Source organism: Salvelinus fontinalis, chromosome 23 (assembly GCF_029448725.1).
Source record: "Salvelinus fontinalis isolate EN_2023a chromosome 23, ASM2944872v1, whole genome shotgun sequence".
Taxonomy (NCBI): Eukaryota; Metazoa; Chordata; class Actinopteri; order Salmoniformes; family Salmonidae; genus Salvelinus; species Salvelinus fontinalis.
Genome location: NC_074687.1, coordinates 40,761,598 through 40,782,211, shown reverse-complemented (window position 1 = coordinate 40,782,211; position 20,614 = coordinate 40,761,598). Strand labels below are relative to the sequence as shown.

Sequence of the window (20,614 nt, the reverse complement as noted above, 5' to 3'; positions counted from 1 at the left end):
CTCTGTTTTTTTCCTTACTTGGGGAATAGAGCTGACAAAATCACATCACATTAAATTGATTCAGTCAGAATTAAAATTCTTATGGTATTAATTAAATGGGGAAGATCTCATTAGCAGGCTGTGTGGTGAGGGAGAGACTCTCTCTGCCAGCAGATGTGACGGTGTCAGAGCTGCTGTACACGCTCGCCATTAGGGCCCACAGACAAGGAGAGAGGGAGGGAGGGAGATAGATAGAGAGGGAGATGGAGAGGGAGAGAGACAAAGCGAGAGAGAGCGACAGATAGAGAGAGAGAAAGAGAGAGAGCGGAAGAGCGAGTGAGAGAGAGAGAGCGACAGAGAGCGACAGAGAAAGAGGAGAGAGAGAGAGGCATGTCTGCGTGTGCTGTGACTCTGGAGGCAGGCAGGGAGGAATAGAACAGAGAGCGGGTTGGCATGGCAGCATATTAATGGGTTGTATTAGCCATCCTGGCCATCTACAGCTTAATTTAGCTTCATTTGGTCTATTTGGCTGGAGGAATTTCAATAAGAGGAGAGCTAATGACCTGACCAGATACCCTGTTAGCTGTGCTGATGAGACACCCTCTCTGCTTGACTCTCTATACAGTCGTCTTAAAGGCGAGTGGGAGAGACGCTCCAAGCTACATACAGTAGCATGCCTTCTGCAGTGTAAAGACAGAAGCTGACGAGCCTCTGAGTCGGCGATTGTGCTTCTTCGCTGCTAAAGGGTTGACATGATCTCCTTGTCAAGAGACAAATCGTTATTGACACATTTCTTAAAATGTTTACCCAGGACGTCTGATTGTGGTGAGTATGTTTCTGACGTACAGTGAGTATGTTTCCCTTATTGTGTCCTCCGCTTGGCTTTTCAACCCTTAGGTATCATGTGACTTCTTCAGATGTTGCGCAATAGACACATTGGACCCCCAACGCAGCTGTCACTATGTGTCAACCAGGACAAAAAAAGAAATAAGAAATAGAAATAACAAACTAGATACAGTTTTTCAAATCTATAGCACCTTGTGATCATAGTAGACCATCTGTGTAGAAATAACAGTATAACTCTATCCTGTCTTTTCCGGGAGTCACAATATGTATATGTATTACAGTAGAGGCACTGCACCAAGCACAATGTTTCCTGCATTACACTGTATCAGTGTGGGCTGAGATTTTGTTATTGACACATACCTTCATAAATTCCAAACTAAGCTTTTGAATATACAGTAGGCTATTCATTCAAAATGTCTCTCGCAACAATTTGAACTACTGCGTACTATAAAACGCTATACATGTCAACTCCGAAAAAAAACATCCAATCAAAATGATCATGTTGAAAACAAGGGCCTGGGGCAGTGTGGCTGCAACCTAGCGTTACCCAAGTTACAAGGCGAAGTTGTCCCTTTTATTAGGAGCAAGCATCACTGTTAGTAGATCCTGCATAAATATGTAGGGTAAATACACAATATATCATTTTGTTTCACAGTTGAACTGCATTGTGATTTCCATGCAGTCTCAGGTGAGACGGGGTCACAAGGCTAAATTAAGTGGGGCTTGGAAGCAGCTGCAACCGGGGCTCTCTTTAACCACGCTTGGCTGGTTGAGCTATCAAACGCCGCTTGTACATGCCCCATAAAAAAAAACATTGGGTATGTGTTTAAAATGGTATTAAAATGCTGTTGACCCTTAAAATTAGAAAGGAAAACGTGCAACTCCTTGCACGGTAATTATTTCATGTCTGTCGTCAGCGCATGTGGGAAATAGAGACGTGTGCCAATGGAGATGACGTCCCCTCAAAATGTATTGACATCCAGGTAGAAATGTGAGGCAGTTCATTTATGATGGTGGAGCGTGATGACTCCGTAAAATGCTGCCATAGGGTCAGCTGGCAAAAGCAGCGTGCATCCAAGCTTTTGTGTTTATTATTCATGAGCAGAGAGCGGTGTAGGGTTTTAATTGTTGCCATTGTTTGTCTATGACGCGTTGTCATTGTCGAGGGCAACTCCTGTCATCGCAACTCAGCTTTGTAGACCTACAAACTGAACTGGTGTATTGGCACAATGTGTCCCTATGACATTGTATGTCGTATAATTAAAGTATAAACGCACTCACCAATGAGGAGATTTGCTTTCATAGACTAAGTAAAAAAAAAAAAGACATTTCAAAAGAAAACTCTGTTGGGCTACAGGACAAGTATCACTGAAGGTGGTCTTCAAAGCTTTTTAAAAGCATCACTCGTATGAAGTACTTTCTGAAAACCTGCTTGGGTCAATGGGTCACCCTCATAGAGCTCACTCTGACAATACAGCACAAGCACCTCCCACCATCTTGCTTGTCTTTGATCTGCTTTCTCATGCACAACTGCATGTTGATTTCACCTATCAATTTTATTTTTAAAACATGAGCCGTTATAGTGTGGTACGCTATGTTATATGTAAATATGTGGGTGTATAGCCTTCTATTTTAAGTAGTTAACGTAAAGCCACCACTGGCTGTTGTTTGGGCTGTTAATTGATCCAAATAAGCTGTTGTATATTCATTAGGGCATTTAATTGGTTCGCTTAGTGATTCCAGTCAGTCAAACACACCAACACACTGAATGGTATACCGAGAATACACACAGAGGAACATTTTAAATGGTCAAGAGCTTAACTCACCACTTCTTAAACTTCTGTACACTCTTAAGGCATCCGTATGCTTCCCAGCCAAAACAGTTCGGAAGAGTTTGTGCATATATTATGACATTTTGTGACGTTTTTGTTCATTTTGGACTTCGGAGAGGAAAGTTCAGAGCTGAAATCTACGCCCCTTCTTTGGTGATTGGTCAACAGATTCTTCAATAAAGTCTTTGTTGTCATTCAACGAGAGACAACTCTTTTTTAATGCAATCTTTATTTATTGAGAAATACCGCACCAAACATCTTAGTTAAAATGTAAAATTGTGTCTAAGATCTCCTCGGCAAAAACGTCAAATTGAATGACACACTTCATGAGTTATCTTGGATTACTTCAGTCTATTTTGAGGAAATGTATACTGGCTAGGGCGTCTCAAAATGGACAAACGGTACTATTTCTCATTTTCAAGCGAATGTCTTTTAACTTAAGGGAGTACGCAAGCACACTTCGGCTAGGCGCCAGCCAAACTGAGGAAGAAGCAAAGGAGTAAAGGAGCCTCGAAGAAACTTGTGGGGTTCAAAAGATTGCCACACAGGGGAACCTTTTCAGGTCAAAAAGGTTCCCAGAGGAGCCCCTGTGTAAAGGTTCAAACAAGCTTTTAGTGATCGGAGTGGTACATTTTTTAAAACCTTTTTAACAAAATATTGTAGCGGCAACAGACTGCCAGAATATTGGAAGCATAGCTTATTGGAGACAGGGCTTTCAGATAGTTATTTTTGGCCATTCATGAAAGTAAATGAAACTCATTCACCTCTGTAAGACTCATTGTTGCTACAAAACTGTGAGTCTTCAACCCTAACATGTGATGACAATACAACAGAACAGATGAACAGGAACAACATTTATTCTAACCAGTGGCCAAAAAAATGTCTATCTGAAAGCCACGACCCTACTAAGCCACGTCTCCAGTCCAGGGTTCCTCCAGGAACCCTTTGCTACATTGAAAGGTTTAAGGTTCCTCCAAGAACCTACCAACTAACCGAAGGTGGAACTATGAACCCATTGACTGCAATGGTACCTTGAGGAACTCCAGGGTTCCTTGAGAAGCTCCAGGGTTCCTCGAGTCACCCCTACCTCTAAGAGTGTAGATTATAAAGAGTTAATACCAGCTAGTTCCAGCTTTCAGTACAACTGTTTGTCTTTGCCAAAGTGAGGGAGTTTTCCACATAATGACTAGCTTTGTCCTTAAACAACGGGAATACCAGTGACATCTGCACATACAAAAAAATGGTTCTATATAATGCCAAATCAGGGTTCTTTGGCTTGTATCCATAGCAGAACCCTTTTTGGTGTTATATGGAACCATTTTTTGAAAGGTCTATAAAGAACCATGCTCATGAGGTTCTAAATGGAATCTGTATGGTGCTATAAAGAACCCTTTCCTAAGGTTCCATTAAAAAAGGTTCTATATAGCACCAAAATAGGGTTCTGCTATGGTTACAACCCTTTTTGAGGCTATATAGAGCCGTTTTAGGGTTCTTTATAGAACCTTATGGTGAATGGTTCTATAAAAACTTTCTCAATCTCAAAAGTTCTTTATCCTCGTTTAATAGCCATATTACATTGTTAAATTTCCATAGGTTTTATTATTGTGTTTATTAAAAAGTTGAATCAGGTGTGCTAACTCTGGAACAGCTGGGGGTCCCTGAGGAGAGAATTGGGGGAAAAAGGCCATGTGTGAGTCTTTCACATGACAGCGTCGCTGGCCATAGTTATATATAACATGTAATAGCATAACACAACAGATTAGATAAACTGGAATGAAACTCTTACTTACAATTGTAAAAAAAGAGCTGTGAGCAAAAAATGGCCACAAAATAATCTAATGAGCTGCTGCCCCTAGATTTCAATTATCACTAAAAGAGGAAAGAACACTTTTTTGAACTGCAAAGAACCATTGAAGGACTCAAACGGTTCATTGGGTCAGCATGGTACCACAGATAAACCATCACCCTTCCCAAAGAACCCTTAAGGAACCCTCATTTTTTTGTGTGCGCTGACATGTTTGAGATAATCTTCCATGCATGTGATTGTCAGACAAATTGGGGGTCACTGGCGTGCCGACACAGGGGAGCGGCAGGGGACACCGAAGAGATGTTCAATCAGGGGCCGTCCCCATTCGGGGGCTCCCAGTCCCAGTGCAGGTCCTCCAGCAGCATGGCGGCCCAGGCGACTGCGGCCCAGGCGGCTCTCTGTGCTCTGTCTGCCCACAGCTGCCGGGCCTCCACTGGGAGAGCTGTATTATGGCTGGGTTAATTTACTGATTAATATCCAGCCACTAGATCCATCTTTCCCCAGATGGCCAATTAAAAACTACAACTGGCAGCGCGTTGCCCTGGCAGCAGGTTGCCGTAGGCCCAGGGCTAGAGGCTGTGACAGAAGGCGTGGGCCCTGTTTCGCCAAGGAGCCACTGTCTCTGACTCTCATCAGGAGAAGGACAAAGTAGGTTAGGGCTGAGATACAAAGGCGAAGCTGGGTTTATGAGGAAAAACCTGCTGCTGTTGGGTTCATGAAACTGATAAAATAACTGGGGTTGAAACTATTGACAGATTCAGATTGAATAATTTTCTATTTTATAAGATGTGGGAGCCCTTTGTGAAGTGTAGTGGCAAATCAAATTGCAAATGACCATTTATTTACAGGTTCAGAGTGACAAAAAGCATGATAATTACTTTACCTCAGAGACAGTCGAGTAAGGAAAGCAATACAGATATCACACCTCCGCAATGTGGTGCGAAATATTAATATTCTTCCATCTAGTGTTGTCTGTTGAAGAGCTATGTTATTTCCAATAATAATCCCCACGAGTTATGAGCCACTGCTATATTTAGAAGGGCTCTATTTGAATACAGGTCCTAATGCTGACACAAACCAAATAAATGGGCTGAAATCACCACGGAAACCCAGTAAATACAATGGCCACTGCTGTAGCGGCGCGGAGACCAAAGATAATTAATAACTGAATTATGGGATGGAAATAGCAAGGCAGACCCCATGCAGCCTTTGAGGGTCACTTGATAAAGCGGAGTTACAATGCAAACTGTTTTACTTTCACAGGGTCATCCAAACCAGGTACATCTGCTGCCATTTCTGCTCCAACAGAAAAAGGCCGAGAAGAGAATTGATGGCCCATTTCATTATGTAATTGCCTCTTTAACTTCCTTGTTCTGAGCAATCACTCTTTAAATTCCGGCTCAAAGTTAATATATGCCAAGATATGAAACTGGTCTGGAAGATAGATAATTCCGTAAATAGGCGTAATTGTTGGATCACCTTCTGTCACCCCTGCACTAGGTAATATGTCCAATATGCTCCAACCTGGAGTTAAAGAGGAAGTTTGATAAGGAGCGGAAGGGTTGAAACCATTTTGCTGCTGAAAACACTTCACCTCAAAATTCAACAGACATGGATCCCTGGGCCTCCCGAGTGGCGCAGTGGTCTAAGGCACTGCATCGCAGTGCTAGCTGTGCCACTGGAGATTCTGGGTTCGAGTCAAGGCTCTGTCTCAGCCAGCCGCGACCGGGAGACCCACGGGGCGGCACACAATTGGCCCAACGTCGTTCGGGTTAGGTGAGGGTTTGGCCGGAAGGGATATCCTTGTCCCATCGCGCATTAGCGACTCCTGTGGCGGGCCGGGCGCAGTGCATGCTGACACGGTCGCCAGGTGTACGGTGTTTCCTCCGACACATTGGTGCGGCTGGCTTCCGGGTTAAGTAGGCATTGTCAAGAAGCAGTGCAGCTTGGTTGGGTTGTGTTTCGGAGGACGCACGGCTCTCGACCTTCGCCTCTCCCGAATCTGTACGGGAGTCGCAGCGATTAGACAAGACTGTAACTACCAATTGGATACCACAAAATTGGGGGGGGGGGAATACAAAAAGACATGGATCCCTGGCAGACTAGAGCAGAACAGATGATCTGGATTGTGTACATCAGAAGCAGGGATATGCTGCCTTGGTGTGGTGTATATTCCCTGAAACAAGCCCCCAGCCGTTCAGCTGCCATCCTGGGTGTCTTAGGGTACAGGGAGCATGAAGCTGGATGTGATTGCCTACTACATGAGAGTGATGCTTTCTCTCCTCTGACCTTTGAACTTGCTGGTGCCCTACACTGAATCAAAGCAAACACAGGGCCGCTATTCTGCACTGCCTCTGAAGTGGAGAGACCCCAGAACACCACGCGGGGCGACCCAGTCCCTTTCATTTTATCCTTCATAAAGATCCCACAAAATGAAAAATGCGATGCAACACACAAAGCAGAGGAGAAGAGGCTGAGATGTTCTTGAAGGGTCAGTGATAGGAGCACTGGGAGAAGGTCACCCCATGAGCCCAAATTCACACCCCAATAATTGGGGAACAGGGGTCGCTGATTGTGAGACGAGAGCACAGCTACACGATCCAGATGGAAGGAAGTTCTACAGAGCTCTGGTGATTTAGGAAATGAAGAGAGACAAAGCATTTGATGAGCGTTGTCTTGAAAGACGAGAAGGACACTGAATGGTCTTCGGTCTATAACTGTGATTAAAACAGAGAATTCTGACTGCAACTCTACACAGAGACAGAAAGAGAGAGAATTCTCCCAGTGTAATTAGATCAATTGGGCATGAAGTGAAGTGGCTTCATCCAGGAGGAGTGTAGTGTGCAGGTCTGAAGTGGGATCAGTGAGTAGGGTTTGATTACAATTTGATTGTTAATGCAGAATTGTATGGACCACGCTGTAGAAAATCCCTTATTTTCTAATTAGAGGTCCCCGGAACTGTTTGTGTTTATTTTGAAATGACGATATCAGCATTAAGAAAAGCTTGACCTTAATGTGCATCATAAATAGCGTTTATAGCAAACGTGGTTGTCATGATCAAACCATTAAAGGTAATTAATTACTTCTCTGATAAGTCACCGGAGTGCTTTACGTCTCCTCACTGTACGAATCAATTACTTTAAGCAGGGTTCTGTTCCAAGATAATTTCAACAGTGGATTTTTTTCAGCTGGGACTCTAATAGGGTACATTTCTCCTATTTTATGTCACTGGAATATAACTCCATGATAGACACTTTGTATCAATTTTGAAAGTTGAAAGAATTTTACGACAAACAAGATCCGCATGCAACATTATTTCAACAAAGCCTCAAATACAACAGGATCTGAAAGTGGGACGCAACCATTTTCATGTCATTATCATCCAGGCTGGATCCCTCCCAGGGGAAGAGCTAGTTGTGTGGCCCAGTGGAGCAGTGCTTAGAACAGCCCTGGACCAGCATAGTGACTGCCTGTGAAGATGTACTCCAGCTTCAGTCAGAGAGGACGGCTGTGAGGGATGGGCCTCATCGGCCAGAGGAAGCAGCGGCTTGTGTCCGCCGCCCGCCGCCCGCCCACGCCCTCCTTCCCTGTGTGAAATTGGCAGAGATGATGTAGACATATTCCAGCCACTGATCCATGGCCGAGTATAAACAGGAGAGGATCGCACTTTCACTCCCAGAAGGTCACGCAGCTTCTCCGTGAAACAGTAAGTGACACCGCCTGTGCCTGAGACGCTAACAGAGTGACCGGCTGGAGTTGACCCCGCCAGCCCCAGCACCAGCCCCCCCTCCCTTTGTGTAAGCCGGGGTGGCCTTCCCTGTGGTGGCCTGTGTCCTCTCCCTTCTCCCTTCACTGGGGTGAACTGATATTTGGTGGCACTTCATCAACACAACAGAGGATAGACACTCAAATTCACATTTAAGGAGCCAGGCACATACAAAGTCTGTGGGATGCATCCAGCGTGATATTGAATATCCATTACCCTCTTATTGTCACTCCCCCACTAGCTAGCAGATCTGACCCGTTTGCTTACAGCTGTACTAGGGTCAGACAGAATTCCTGTGTAGATTAAGACACCACGGAGCGTGCACGAGATAGGGCTCAGAAAAATCTACACAAGAATGCTGTCTGACCCTAGTGCAGCTGTAAGCAAGTGTGACAGAATAAAAAGTGCCTTAACATACGTAACAAAAATATAAACGCAACAAAGAACAATTAAAATAATTACAGTTCATATAACTGTCTAGAATGTCATTGTATGCTGTAGAGTTCAGATTTCCCTTCATTGGAACTAAGGGGCCTAGCCCGAACCATGAAAAACAGCCCCAGACCATTATTCCTACTCCACCAAACTTTACAGTTGGCACTATGCTTTCGGGCAGGTAGTGTTCTCCTGGCATCCGCCAAACCCAGAGTCGTCCGTCAGGCTGCCAGATGGTGAAGCGTGATTCATCGCTCCAGAGAACGCGTTTCCACTGCTCCAGAGTCCAATGGCGGCGATATTTACACCAGTCCAGCCGACGCTTGGCATTGCGCATGGTGATCTTAGGTTGTGTGCAGCTGCTCGGCCATGGAAACCCATTTCATGAAGCTCCCGGTAGTGAGTGTTGCAACCGAGAACAGACTATTTTTATGTGCTTCAGCACTCGGCGGTCCTGTTCTGTGAGCTTGTGTGGCCTACCACTTTGCTCCTAGACATTTCCACTTCACAATAACAGCACTTACAGTTGACCGGGGCAGCTCTAGCAGGGCAGAAATTTGACGAACTGACTTGTTGGAAACGAGCTCTTCAGTAAGGTCCTTCTTCTGCAAATGTTTGTCTATGGAGATTGCATGGCTGTGTGCTCGATTTTATACACGTGTCAGCAACAGGTGTGGCTGAAATACACTGTATATACAAAAGTATGGCTATGTAATAAATATAGGAACAGTATATACAAGGATAATTCATGGTGATAATAAATAGTGGGATACGTGACGCATTTAAAAAAGGTTAAAAGGTTTGTCATTGCATTTCAACGTGTCAATTTAAAAACAGGGATAATAAAGAAGGATTAATTGAGCCATTGTAATGTATAAATGAGACAATACTGGTTTATTGAACAATTGTAACAGCTTTGTAATTTGAGAGAAGATATTTTGTGCATTTGTGAAACATTATATTTTGTACATCTGTAAATGATTGAAGATTTGATATAAAAAAGCACTCATTACAAGTGACTTAAAGCCAAATCTACATCTCTGTGTGATTTATATCTATGTTTCTCCCTTTCAAGGCTATCCTCCCACCAGCAAAAAAATGTATAGGTAACTGCCAAAATAATGGAAACACTTCAGTAAATAAGGGATACAAAGTATATTAAAAGCAGGTGCTTCCCCACAGGTGTGATTCCTGAGTTAATTAAGCAATTAAAATCCCATCATGATATAAAGGGTCATATATAAAAATGCTGGCCCGGGCCAATATTTTGGTCATTATTTGGCTACCATGTCTATGCCCCTATAGGATAACAATGCCCCCATCCACAGGGCACGAGTGGTCACTGAATGTTTTGATGAGCATGAAAACGAAGTAAACCATATGCAACGTCTGTCTCAGATTTCCACCCAATTGAAAACGTGTGGGAGATTCTGGAGCGGTTCCTGAGACAGCGTTTTCCACCACCATCAACAAAACACCAAATTATGGAATTTCTCGTGGATGAATGATGTCGCATCCCTCCAGTAGAGTTCCAGACACTCTTAGAATCTATGCCGAGGTGCTTTGAAGCTGTTCTGGCTCGGTGGCCCAATGCCCTACTAAGACACTTTATGTTGGTGTTTCCTTTATTCTGGCAGTTACCTGTATATATCTAGCTTTACATTCACAGTACCACTGTTTGTCTTCATGTGGATATCTACTACACAGTATTGTTGACATTACGGCTAAGCAGTCGCAGAAGGATCTCGTGAGAAAGAAAGTAGGACGGTGACTCACGTCAAATTGGCATGGCATTTTCAGGGGTTTTCAACAGAAATGTAACAAATAATTATCCAGGAGAAATCAATAATATTAGAAGAGAAACCCCTATGGAAGAATAAAAGAAAGCTAGAGAACTGGCACAATGCTAGCACATCCCGCATTTGCCTAAACGGCTCAGATGGGAAGTTGAGCTGTGCATGAAATGCAATTGCGAATGGATGCAGTAAAAGGGGAGGACTGAGGAGGGAAGGCATGAATGTAATTAAAGTGTCTGACACTTTTATACTGGGTAATGGGAGTCCAGGGCCGGGCTATTCCCACACGTGCTCCCCTCACAGTATGAAGTGCATTTTAATACCACCCCTACACAACTACTTAAATGCCACTCTCATGGCCTTCATAGAGAGGTAATATTGATGTGTAAATGGGATAAATACCAACATCCAAGGGTTTAAGGGATATAGTAAATAAACATGACCTAATACATAACAGACATAAAACCTCTGGAGCGTCTGCGGTGTCTCAAGCAGGCCAGAGGTAGGACTGCCTCACATTACAACGCCATCCTAAGGCTTATATGAAGATTATAAAACCCAATGAGCTAAATGCTTATCTAAAAGAGCCATATGAACATGGGAATTAAATACAATGCTCTATATTCAAATATGTATTTGAATATTCATCTTAATGATATCAGGTAATAAGAATGAGGATATTTCACAATGTGCATTCACCAAATTGTGTTTATTTCTGTTTTAGAATGTGTATGTTATGATCCCAAAGCATATCCTAACATACATGGACATTGCAATATATTTTATGAACTGTATTGGTTTTCCTAACATTGAGGCAGTAGGATAAAAAAAGGCAATTCACCTCTCCTCTCTGGCATTTTTCATCTCTCCTATGACTTGCTGGATTAGGGATAGCTAGGGGACCAAAGTACAGGATCTCTTTGTAAATCCAAGCACATCTATCTGGCCATGCATAGTGCCCCTCCTAAGAGTTCTATCAAACTTGCATAAAGTAACTTAAGGAGCTGTCTGAGTTATGATAAACGCACCACAAATGATTTTTAACACCACTGCAGGTTACATTCCAGCATCAAGCTGCTCAAAATGCATGCAACTCTATAAAATCACAAATATGTTTTTACTGTAGTAGATTAACATTGGGTGGTTAATACCTTGCAATAAAACATACCCGAAAATATGGGGCTGTGCACAACAGCCGTTTACAGTTCAAATAAAGACCTGCAAATACACTCTCTTTATAAGGATAGGGTGTACTGACAATATCAAAGAGTCAGGTTAGGAGACTTAATACATTGGGTGAAAAAGTGGAATTTTTTTGTTTATCCTACCTGGTCTCAGAGCATTCCATATTATTCTGTACGTAAATCGGGACATTCCATTTAGTGTGATATGTTACGTTTCGTATGGTTACATAAGACAGATGGTAACTTAAGGCAAAAACGAAAGGAGGGTAGTTGGTGGGGTGGATTTGGTAGGCATATAATCTGATCGTCTTGCAACCCAAAGGATGCGAGTTCAAATCTCATCGCGGACCACTTTAACATTTTAGCTAATTATGAACTTTTCAAATATTTACAACTTTTTTGCTACTTTGCAACTACTTAGCATGTTAGCCCTTTTAGCTAACCCTTCACCTAACCCTAACATTAACCCTTTAACCTAACTCCTAAATTTAACCCTAACCCCTAACCCCTAACCCCTAACCCTAAACCATAGTTTAGCTAATGTTTGCCAGCTAGCTAGAATTCGTAACATATCATATGTTTTGCAAGTTCGTAAACATATTGTACGTTTTGCACATTCGTAACATATTGTACGTTTACAAATTCATAACAAATAATACAAATTGTAATTCGTAACATATCATAAGAAATGGGTGATGGACATCCACAGATTAATACGTACCATACCAAATGGAGCGTACGAAATGCTCTGAGATCAGCTTGCGAAAGGGGCTTCTGTTCTGAACATAGTCAGCCTCAGTCAGATAATGAAGACGTTATTAAGAGAAACGATATGCTGGAATCTTTCCCAACCACCCAGGTCGTACAATTTAACCTGTAATAAATAATCTGGCATCATTGGGGGATGGCATCTCATAATGGCAAATGAAATATGCTGGTAGGATAGGTTCAATAAATCGTGATACTCCTATGGTTCCCTCAGGCTAGAACAATTTGTAACTACAGTGCTCTCTGTCAGGAAAGGCAGATCTCCGAGCCATCATAAAATCTAAATGGGCACTAATTAGGCAAGCCTTCCCTCTCAGACTTTCTATTTCTATAGACATTTTCGTCTGTGCTCCCGGTCGCCCCCCCGTCCCCCCGTCCCCCACCCACACCCCCGTCCCCCCTCCCCCACAACACCGTAAGTCAGGAGATGAGAAGAAGGAGTCCCAGGATTGTCGAGGAACCAGAAAGCTGTTATAAGGAAGTTCAACTCTGAGATAATGACGACGTTTGCCCTCATATTTCCGGAGTGTTTCTTTTGTGTTGGACCCCCGTTCACCAACACTGCACTTCATGCATCCGTGGTGGGGCAATTTGTTACATAAAAACTAATGCCATAATTAGTTAAATTATGCCAGCTAAATTATGCATGTCTAAATTATGCATATCCAAAATCTATCATTTTGGAGAAGGGAATCCATCACAGTTCACATTGTTCATTCATGTGTCTCTATTAAGCAAATCAGGCCTAGTAACTATGAGGGGGGGTTACGGAAATGTTGGTGACATGTTGGATAACACAAGTTGCCGATTGGTTTACAATTAATTCACTTTAATCTGTCTCGTGTGACTGCAGTCAGAGATCCACTAAGAAGACTGGGTTTCTTCCCTTGTCAGAGGTTTCCTTTATATCGTTACTTACGTAGCCTTTCCCATAGGGAACATAGAAGGGGGGTCAGCTAAATATATGCATCCCTCGCTGGTTGAAATTAATAAAACTCTGACGTGTGCTCGGCACAGGCCTGCTTGTTGAACATATGCTGAAAGCACGGCTAAGCTATCTGGCTCAGAGTCAAGTATTCCCACCAACTGCAGTCTTATGCTACCTGACAGTGGAAAAGCTTTATTCCCCTGGCATCCAGGGCACAAATGGAGAAATATTATTGAAATGATTATCTGCATCAAGACTCAGATTTGGGCTGACATTTCGACGGCTCTGTATAATCCGAGGGGTTGTCTAGGAGAGGGGGAGAGAAGGCGGAGAGGGGGTTTGCCGGTAAGCCTTGGCGGGATGATTAATGAAGCTGGAATACTGGGTGGACCCAGCCCACCTCCACCCAGACCCAGGGGCCAAGGCCCGCATATCAAATTGGCCTTGCACGCTCGTCTCCCTCAGAGAGAGAGAGAGAAGCACTGATGATCCCCTAGCACAGTCCAAACACAGTCCGAGCCACCAAACAGGCGTACTGTACTGGCTGTCCTCCTCTACTCCACTCACTGTGTGGCTGCTGCTGCAGGGGAGGGCTACACACTACACAGTAGACCAACATAACCACACCTGCCTCACACCACATTCCTGCAGTCTATCATTATCAATCGTGATCATTTGTTCAGATCGCTGGAAAATCTTCATGTATGGTTAATGTATATCTGGTGTTATTTGATCATAACGGGGCTATGAAAAATGAGCAGGGCACGTTACCGTCACATTTTGTCTGTGAGACCAACATACGCCGTGTAGTGTATTCGTTGAAGTCTACAGCTGTACATTAGTCATATGTGGAATAGACAATGGCTGGACTGCGGTTTTAACCAATCAGCATTCAGGATTATGTCCACCCATTGTATAAAGGAACACAGTGAGCGTGTTTCTACAGTTTAAGGGTCAAAAGTCCCTTCATAGAGTATGCCCATACAACATGGAGAACATAAGGGAACGGTGTACTACATGTAGTCACTTAATACATGGTGTTGGTCTGCTCTGCATGTACAGTGTGGAGGTCCCCAGTGCTTTACATCATTGTGCCAGCCATGTCCAAGCTCTCCCACAGGCCCTTAGGCGTGATGGATGGGACTGTGAAAAGCCTCTTAGGACGCCCATAATCAGATAACAGTAAACTGACTTCTAGACCATGTGGAAAAACACTGCGTAGCCATGTACTGTAGCTCTTGAATGAACGCAGCCCAGTATAGAGCCAAAAATTCAAGAAAGGGGAGTCTTGCTGCGTCACTGATTAGTCATAGACAATGTCGCTTTGTTCAAAGTGTAGCGTAGTTAATAACTGAGAGGGGAGAACAATGGAGGGAAAACGTGTCACGTGATGTGCAACAATTTCTAAATAGTGTAAATGATTACGTGTTTACCTATTGTGATCAAGCTAGGGATACTGAAGCACTCTCTTCTTCTTCCCTGAGAAGAAGAGCAGAGAGCATGATTTAGGGTTAGGGTTACCTCTCCCTAACCCTAACTCTCTTCTTCTTCCCTGAGAAGAAGAGCAGAGAGCATGATTCATTGCAAGCTCACAGGTTTTACAGCTTCAAGAGTAAATCAACTGGTAAGAAGTGCTAACTCGCTAAAATATAAACTAATTTTAGGCCCCCAGATATTAAAATATAATCCATCTTCTTCCTCCACGGGGAAAGCTAATTAGAAAATGTGACTGGCATAAGGGAGAAGAGGTGGGAGAACAGTTGGATCAGGTTCAGCAGCAGAAAATCAGAGCTTCCTACTAAATCTCTGGATTTCTAGAATCAAGTCATTGATCCATATGACTTCGTTACATTATTTTCTAAGAAATTAGATACCTCTGCAAAAAGGCAACATTGATGAACAATAAATGTGGATTTTTATTTAGTGTCTTTTCTCACAATACAAAGAAAAAAACAAAAAAACAATGTTTGTAACAAAAAAATACAAATCCTGAAAAACCGAGCAATGTATTGCATGTTTATGCCCTCAGAAACAATACTAGACTCAAGTGGTGAACATGATGATGCATGATGTCCCACATGCAATTAAATTTACGTTTTCTCCGAGAGAAATATTTATACTACTGTATCTTTCCCTGCATAGGGTTTTATTTGAATATCTGCCTGCATGGCGCTAGTCTCCTTCTAATACCTGTAACCAATAAACAACAATAGTTGCCTGAGGCTGAGAGGCTGGCTACCTGACTGTGGCTCAGCCTGCCTGCGTTCAGCTCTTGTGTTCTTCATATGTATTGACCTTATGCGGTAAAACATCCACAGCCTATTGTACATTGCAATTTATACCCTTGAGGAACAGAGAGCAGTTCAAAACAGGGCCGGTCACACTAGTTCAACTCTGAGGGAACCTTCTAGTCAGATGAATGTCTGATTCTAGACGTACAGCAAATGCAGAGAAAAAAAACGTCTTCTTTTACACAATCCTGCACAACACAGATCAGTGGCTGGTGGAGACTTGGTAGAGATTGAAACGTGTGTAAGTGTGAATGATCCTTGTCAGAGTGCTGTGTAAACATGCCGGCGCAGACTGCACATGCAACAGAGTGGTGAGAGTCAGAGCCAGCGTCAGGCAAGCGCTCTATGTCCCTGAGGAGAATCCCATGAGGGATGCACCATGGGTCTGTCTGAGTGGTGACAGTTTAGAGGCAATAAGCTTGATGTGGCCTGAAATAACACAGCAAAGTAAAATGGCCATGGGGAAGAGAAGGGAGTGTGTTCTAGTTACTTTTAAAAACAGCAGAGCCAACGAGTCCCACTGGGCACACACTGGTTGAATCAACGTTGTTTTCACGTCACTTCAATGAAAGTAGGTTGAACCAACGTGGAACAGACGTCGAATTGACGTCTGTGTTTAGTGGGGTGTCACTCTGGTGCTCTGGTTCCATCGAAAGGGGGGCCCGAAACTGAAGTGATGTCATTTTGGGGGGAGGCTTTCTGTGAACTCCCTTATTATTAATGGAAACGTGGAGTCTTTTCAGTTTTGAGGTTTTTCTCGATCACCTCTGCAAGCATCTCAGAAGGATGTAATTTAGTTGAGAGTGGCAATTTATCTTCGGCAGACCCGGTTCTGTTAACCCTTTCACTGTAGGATATGTCTCCTTAATCCATTAAGATGAGCACATTTCCAGGTATTTTAGTCCTATAATAGCTACTGAATTGCTAGCCTGCTGAGTGTCCATTTGGCTACTCTAAAATGTATCATCGCAATTCCTTTCTCCTAGCTGTAATTACCCAGGAACACTCAGGAGAGAAAGGAATACGTTTTATACGGATAAAGACCTGTTTCTAACGTATATCATGGGAAAAGAAGAATTTAAATAGTGGTGAGTTGATCCTAATGATGTCGATAGTTTGAAGTGTCATTTCTTTACTTTACTTGACTATATTTAGTGCAAAAAACGTAGTAAAAACAACAAATTTGGAAAATATTGGATGCGAAAAGATCTATTTATTATGTAATTTCAGTATAGTTTCTCACACGTATTGTTAACGTTTCCCCTGTCATTTACTTTGGCAAAGCAAGCTTTTGTGACTTCAAATTGATATCAGCCAATATTGACAAATTAATCTAATCAGATAAATTTCTAACCTGTTCAGAAAATATTTTTAACACATTTTGACTCAATTCTCTTTTAGGAGGCACATATGAAGTGATGGATTTTTATTTGTCTTAAAAGCTATTGCTAAATCGAGTTACTTTGGCGGTTGACTGTCATGCTATGTCTCTAGTGCAGTTGTTGTAATCCTGTCTGTATGGCAGATTTCTTGGCCAGTTTGGAGAAGTGTGTGCTGCAGAGGAAGTCTGTGGCCAGTCTATCAGGGTACAGTGGAGGGTCAAGCAGTAGAAGGCTCATTTGGAACTCAGCACTGCAACATTGCCATCTTTTGGCCAGCCGCTGTAATCTAGGCTCCCAGGTATCCTGGTGGAGATGCTTAAATCCACACAGATGTCTGGGGAAAGCTTTTGTTAAGGGATAAATGGAACAAATATACTGTTTGGGTATATTTGTTTAGTCTATTTGCTAATACTAATTTATGTCTCTTGTTTTTTGTTCATGAACTGAGAAGAAAAAAAATGGTTTCTGTTCAAATAAAAAATTTATAAAATATACAGTACATACCGGTATATATTTTTCTAAATACTACAATACGTTACATATAAACATACTCCCGTTTCAATTTAATTTCACTCATCAAAGACAACACTGTAAGATGGAGGCTTGTGTGCAATAAGGCTAGTGTTAATTGTGTTGTAGAACTGAATAACAAGTCAAATTCTCAAAATGTATGCATTGAACATATCATAACAAATGCTCATATTCTTCACCTCAACCTACCATAACCTCTTAAACAGTAGCTTTTACTGGAGGGTTTGTAAAACAAAAATAGCCTGGTAAGCACTCATTGGACGCATCCTTTGCTCTTCGTCAGGTAAGAACACAGCAAATGTGTAGCTGACAAAACATGAGTGAGTGAATGAGTGAGAATACTTGTCCTCTATCTGAATATTTGGATGAAAAGCATATGCTGTCCTATTTTCCCACGGTGGTGTATGGGACATCAGGGATACGAAAATGTATCCGCTCTGACAGAGTGACAATTCATCCTTCCGTCCCTCTAAATGACATGTCACATTTTCTGATGACTTTATTGTGCGCCCTGTCAGGGCACTTAATCTGTGTGTCAGTCAAGCCCAGGCTGTCCACACCACCTCCAAAGGACTGCTTATACCCACTCTTTTAATGACATTAGATTTGGTGTAATGTAATTCAGCAAAGCCAGATATTATCTTCTATTTGCATCATTCAGTTGCTGATACATGGTCGGGTGTCCGCGTGCTAGGGCGATAGAGAGCTGGTCATTTCCCCATCCATTTCCAGCAAGATGACAGATGTCAAGATGGCTATTATTTAGGCAGTTTTTTTTTATCAGAGCCAGACATGATGTCTCACTTTACTCCAGCCAGCCTTAGGGTGCCTTGAGTCTCTCCCTCTATGCACAACTTTGTATTCCCATTTCAAATCTACAAGGTGATTTTGTTATTTGTTTATCGGTGAACTATAAACAAGGTTTCCTCATTTGTTACCAACACAGAGGGCAATTTCAGTCATGACACAAAAGTGCTCAAAGAAAATTACTAGTGAACAATACATGCTCAGATGTTCGTAAACTAAGTCTCAGATATCTCAGACCTGGTTATTTCCTTCCAGTAAGAGGCAACGGTATCATAGCGATTCTCTTTCGAGAGATAATTCAAAATGCTCTACGGTGACCAACAAACATGTTACTAGGAAGCCTCGGATGACTCCGCCTGTCCTGTCTCTGTTTCCATCTATGATACTTTAATAATACCCGGACCACAAACGAAATGATTCAAATTCTCTCTGCGTTATGTTTAGTTGACATGTCATTCTGAGTGAGTAAGCGAGCGCACCAACCTGCAAGCTTCAAAAGGTAACCAACATTCTTTTTTTTTACTGACAATGCACTTTCTCCCATCAGAGCTCCAGCTCCTAATTAAATGTATTTAGCATCATAAATATTCCAGGGGGACAAGTTGACACAGTGAATGAATGCCTCGCCTTAATACAAGAGCCTCTCGGTTACTGGCTGTGCTGAGAATGCGAGAGCTGCATCATGCCCCACTGCAAGGTAAATGGTACTGAAGGGGTATCTTATTTTTCTTTGGAAAGACTTTGTTTCACTGCAAAACTGTTTCAAATGACATCTTTTCAACGGGTTTTGCTCACTGGGGCTCGTAGTGGATAACGCATAAATCTTTAAGGAGAAATCTCAAAACTTGATAGGCAGAGAGTACTATGGCTATGAACATTTACCATTGGCTATTTATTCCCACCGAGGACATCCCTGAGGAACAGTATGAAGAGGTGCTCTTCTTTAATATCATGTTTAACACATTGCCTGCTGTATCCCAATGGGTTTTTGACTCACTCATTTCAGATGACTTTATATGTGACAAGGAAACTCTTCAGACATGGTAGTGAGTGATATATCAACACTCACAGAGATGCTGATTGGGTAGAGAGGTTATAGAGAGATGGTGGGTGGACAGGCATGTCCCGCATTCAGTGTGTCTTAGTGCTGCAACTGACTCTCCCAAACAGGGCCATGTTAACTCAAGGTCTACTGGCCTCTCAGCTCCACTCTCCATCTTTTGATCTTTAGTGGAAAGGAAGTGACTGGGAGCAAACTGTCCAGGCGGAGCGTTCAGCCAGTCTCAACCAAGCAGCGTAAGCCCATCCAGGCTGTCACCCAGCCCTAGTACTCCAGCCTTACCTCACCTTGCTGCTACATTCAGAATGGAGCGCCTCTCCACCCCCTCGCCATAATGCCTCCCGCAAGCCCCTTAGGAGGACAGACAGACTGGGGGATTTTGGATGACTTCCTGGGGCTTGAAGCCCTTCCCAAGTCTTCACCCTTGAAGAGGACGATGTTTCACAGCTTATTTGTTGTGCATTTTCTGTGGCTGACTAGCGTGTCGAAGCGTGCAAGTCTGCTTCCCCCCTCCACCATAACAAACAGGTATGGCTGCCAAACAGAGCTGAAGGGGTAGAGGACAGAATTATACATTATTATGTTCCATTTTAAATCCGGATATTTTTCTCATTTTCACAACTCTCGCTGCCTGGGAATCTGCACGGAGATCAATTCCCCTCCTCAACACTTGTAATTGCAATTTGTGAGAGCTAAACTAATTTTACGACACAGAACATCTGTATTCATCTCCATGTTAATAGAAAACAGGAAGTATAAATCCCAATTTTCTAGCAGCCAATGTCACTTGAGATGTTCCTTGAGGGAGTGGGCTGTCCTCTGCATTAAAATATCGGTGCTCTCCCCTCGCCTCTCCCTGTAGAGCTTTTGAGCTGTTGAGTCCAAATCAGAAATTATAATTATGAACGTCACCATATCTACATCCCTACGTTTGACACTTGTAATATCCATATACTGTATGCCATTGCACATTTAAGTTCCACCCGTAAAGGTGTTCTCTCTGCTGAGTTATAGTATTCTGTGGAGCCATCCCGGAATACAACAAGCTCCTGTGAGCCTCATTTAACCGTAGAACAGAGTGCTATGAGTGATAGCCTCATTTGGATTAAGCACAACCACATTGTCCTGAAATATCCCAAGAAAAGAGAAGAAACTTACCTACCACACTTGGAAGCCACCGAGTAGCAGACAGCTTTTTCAAA

General features: G+C 42.8%; 1 pseudogene; it reads left to right on the top strand.

Moving 5' to 3' along the window:
* Positions 1 to 19,680, top strand: part of LOC129821497 (glycerol-3-phosphate dehydrogenase, mitochondrial-like) — an 82,286-nt pseudogene extending 62,606 nt beyond the window's left edge.
* Positions 19,681 to 20,614: the final 934 nt, after the last annotated feature.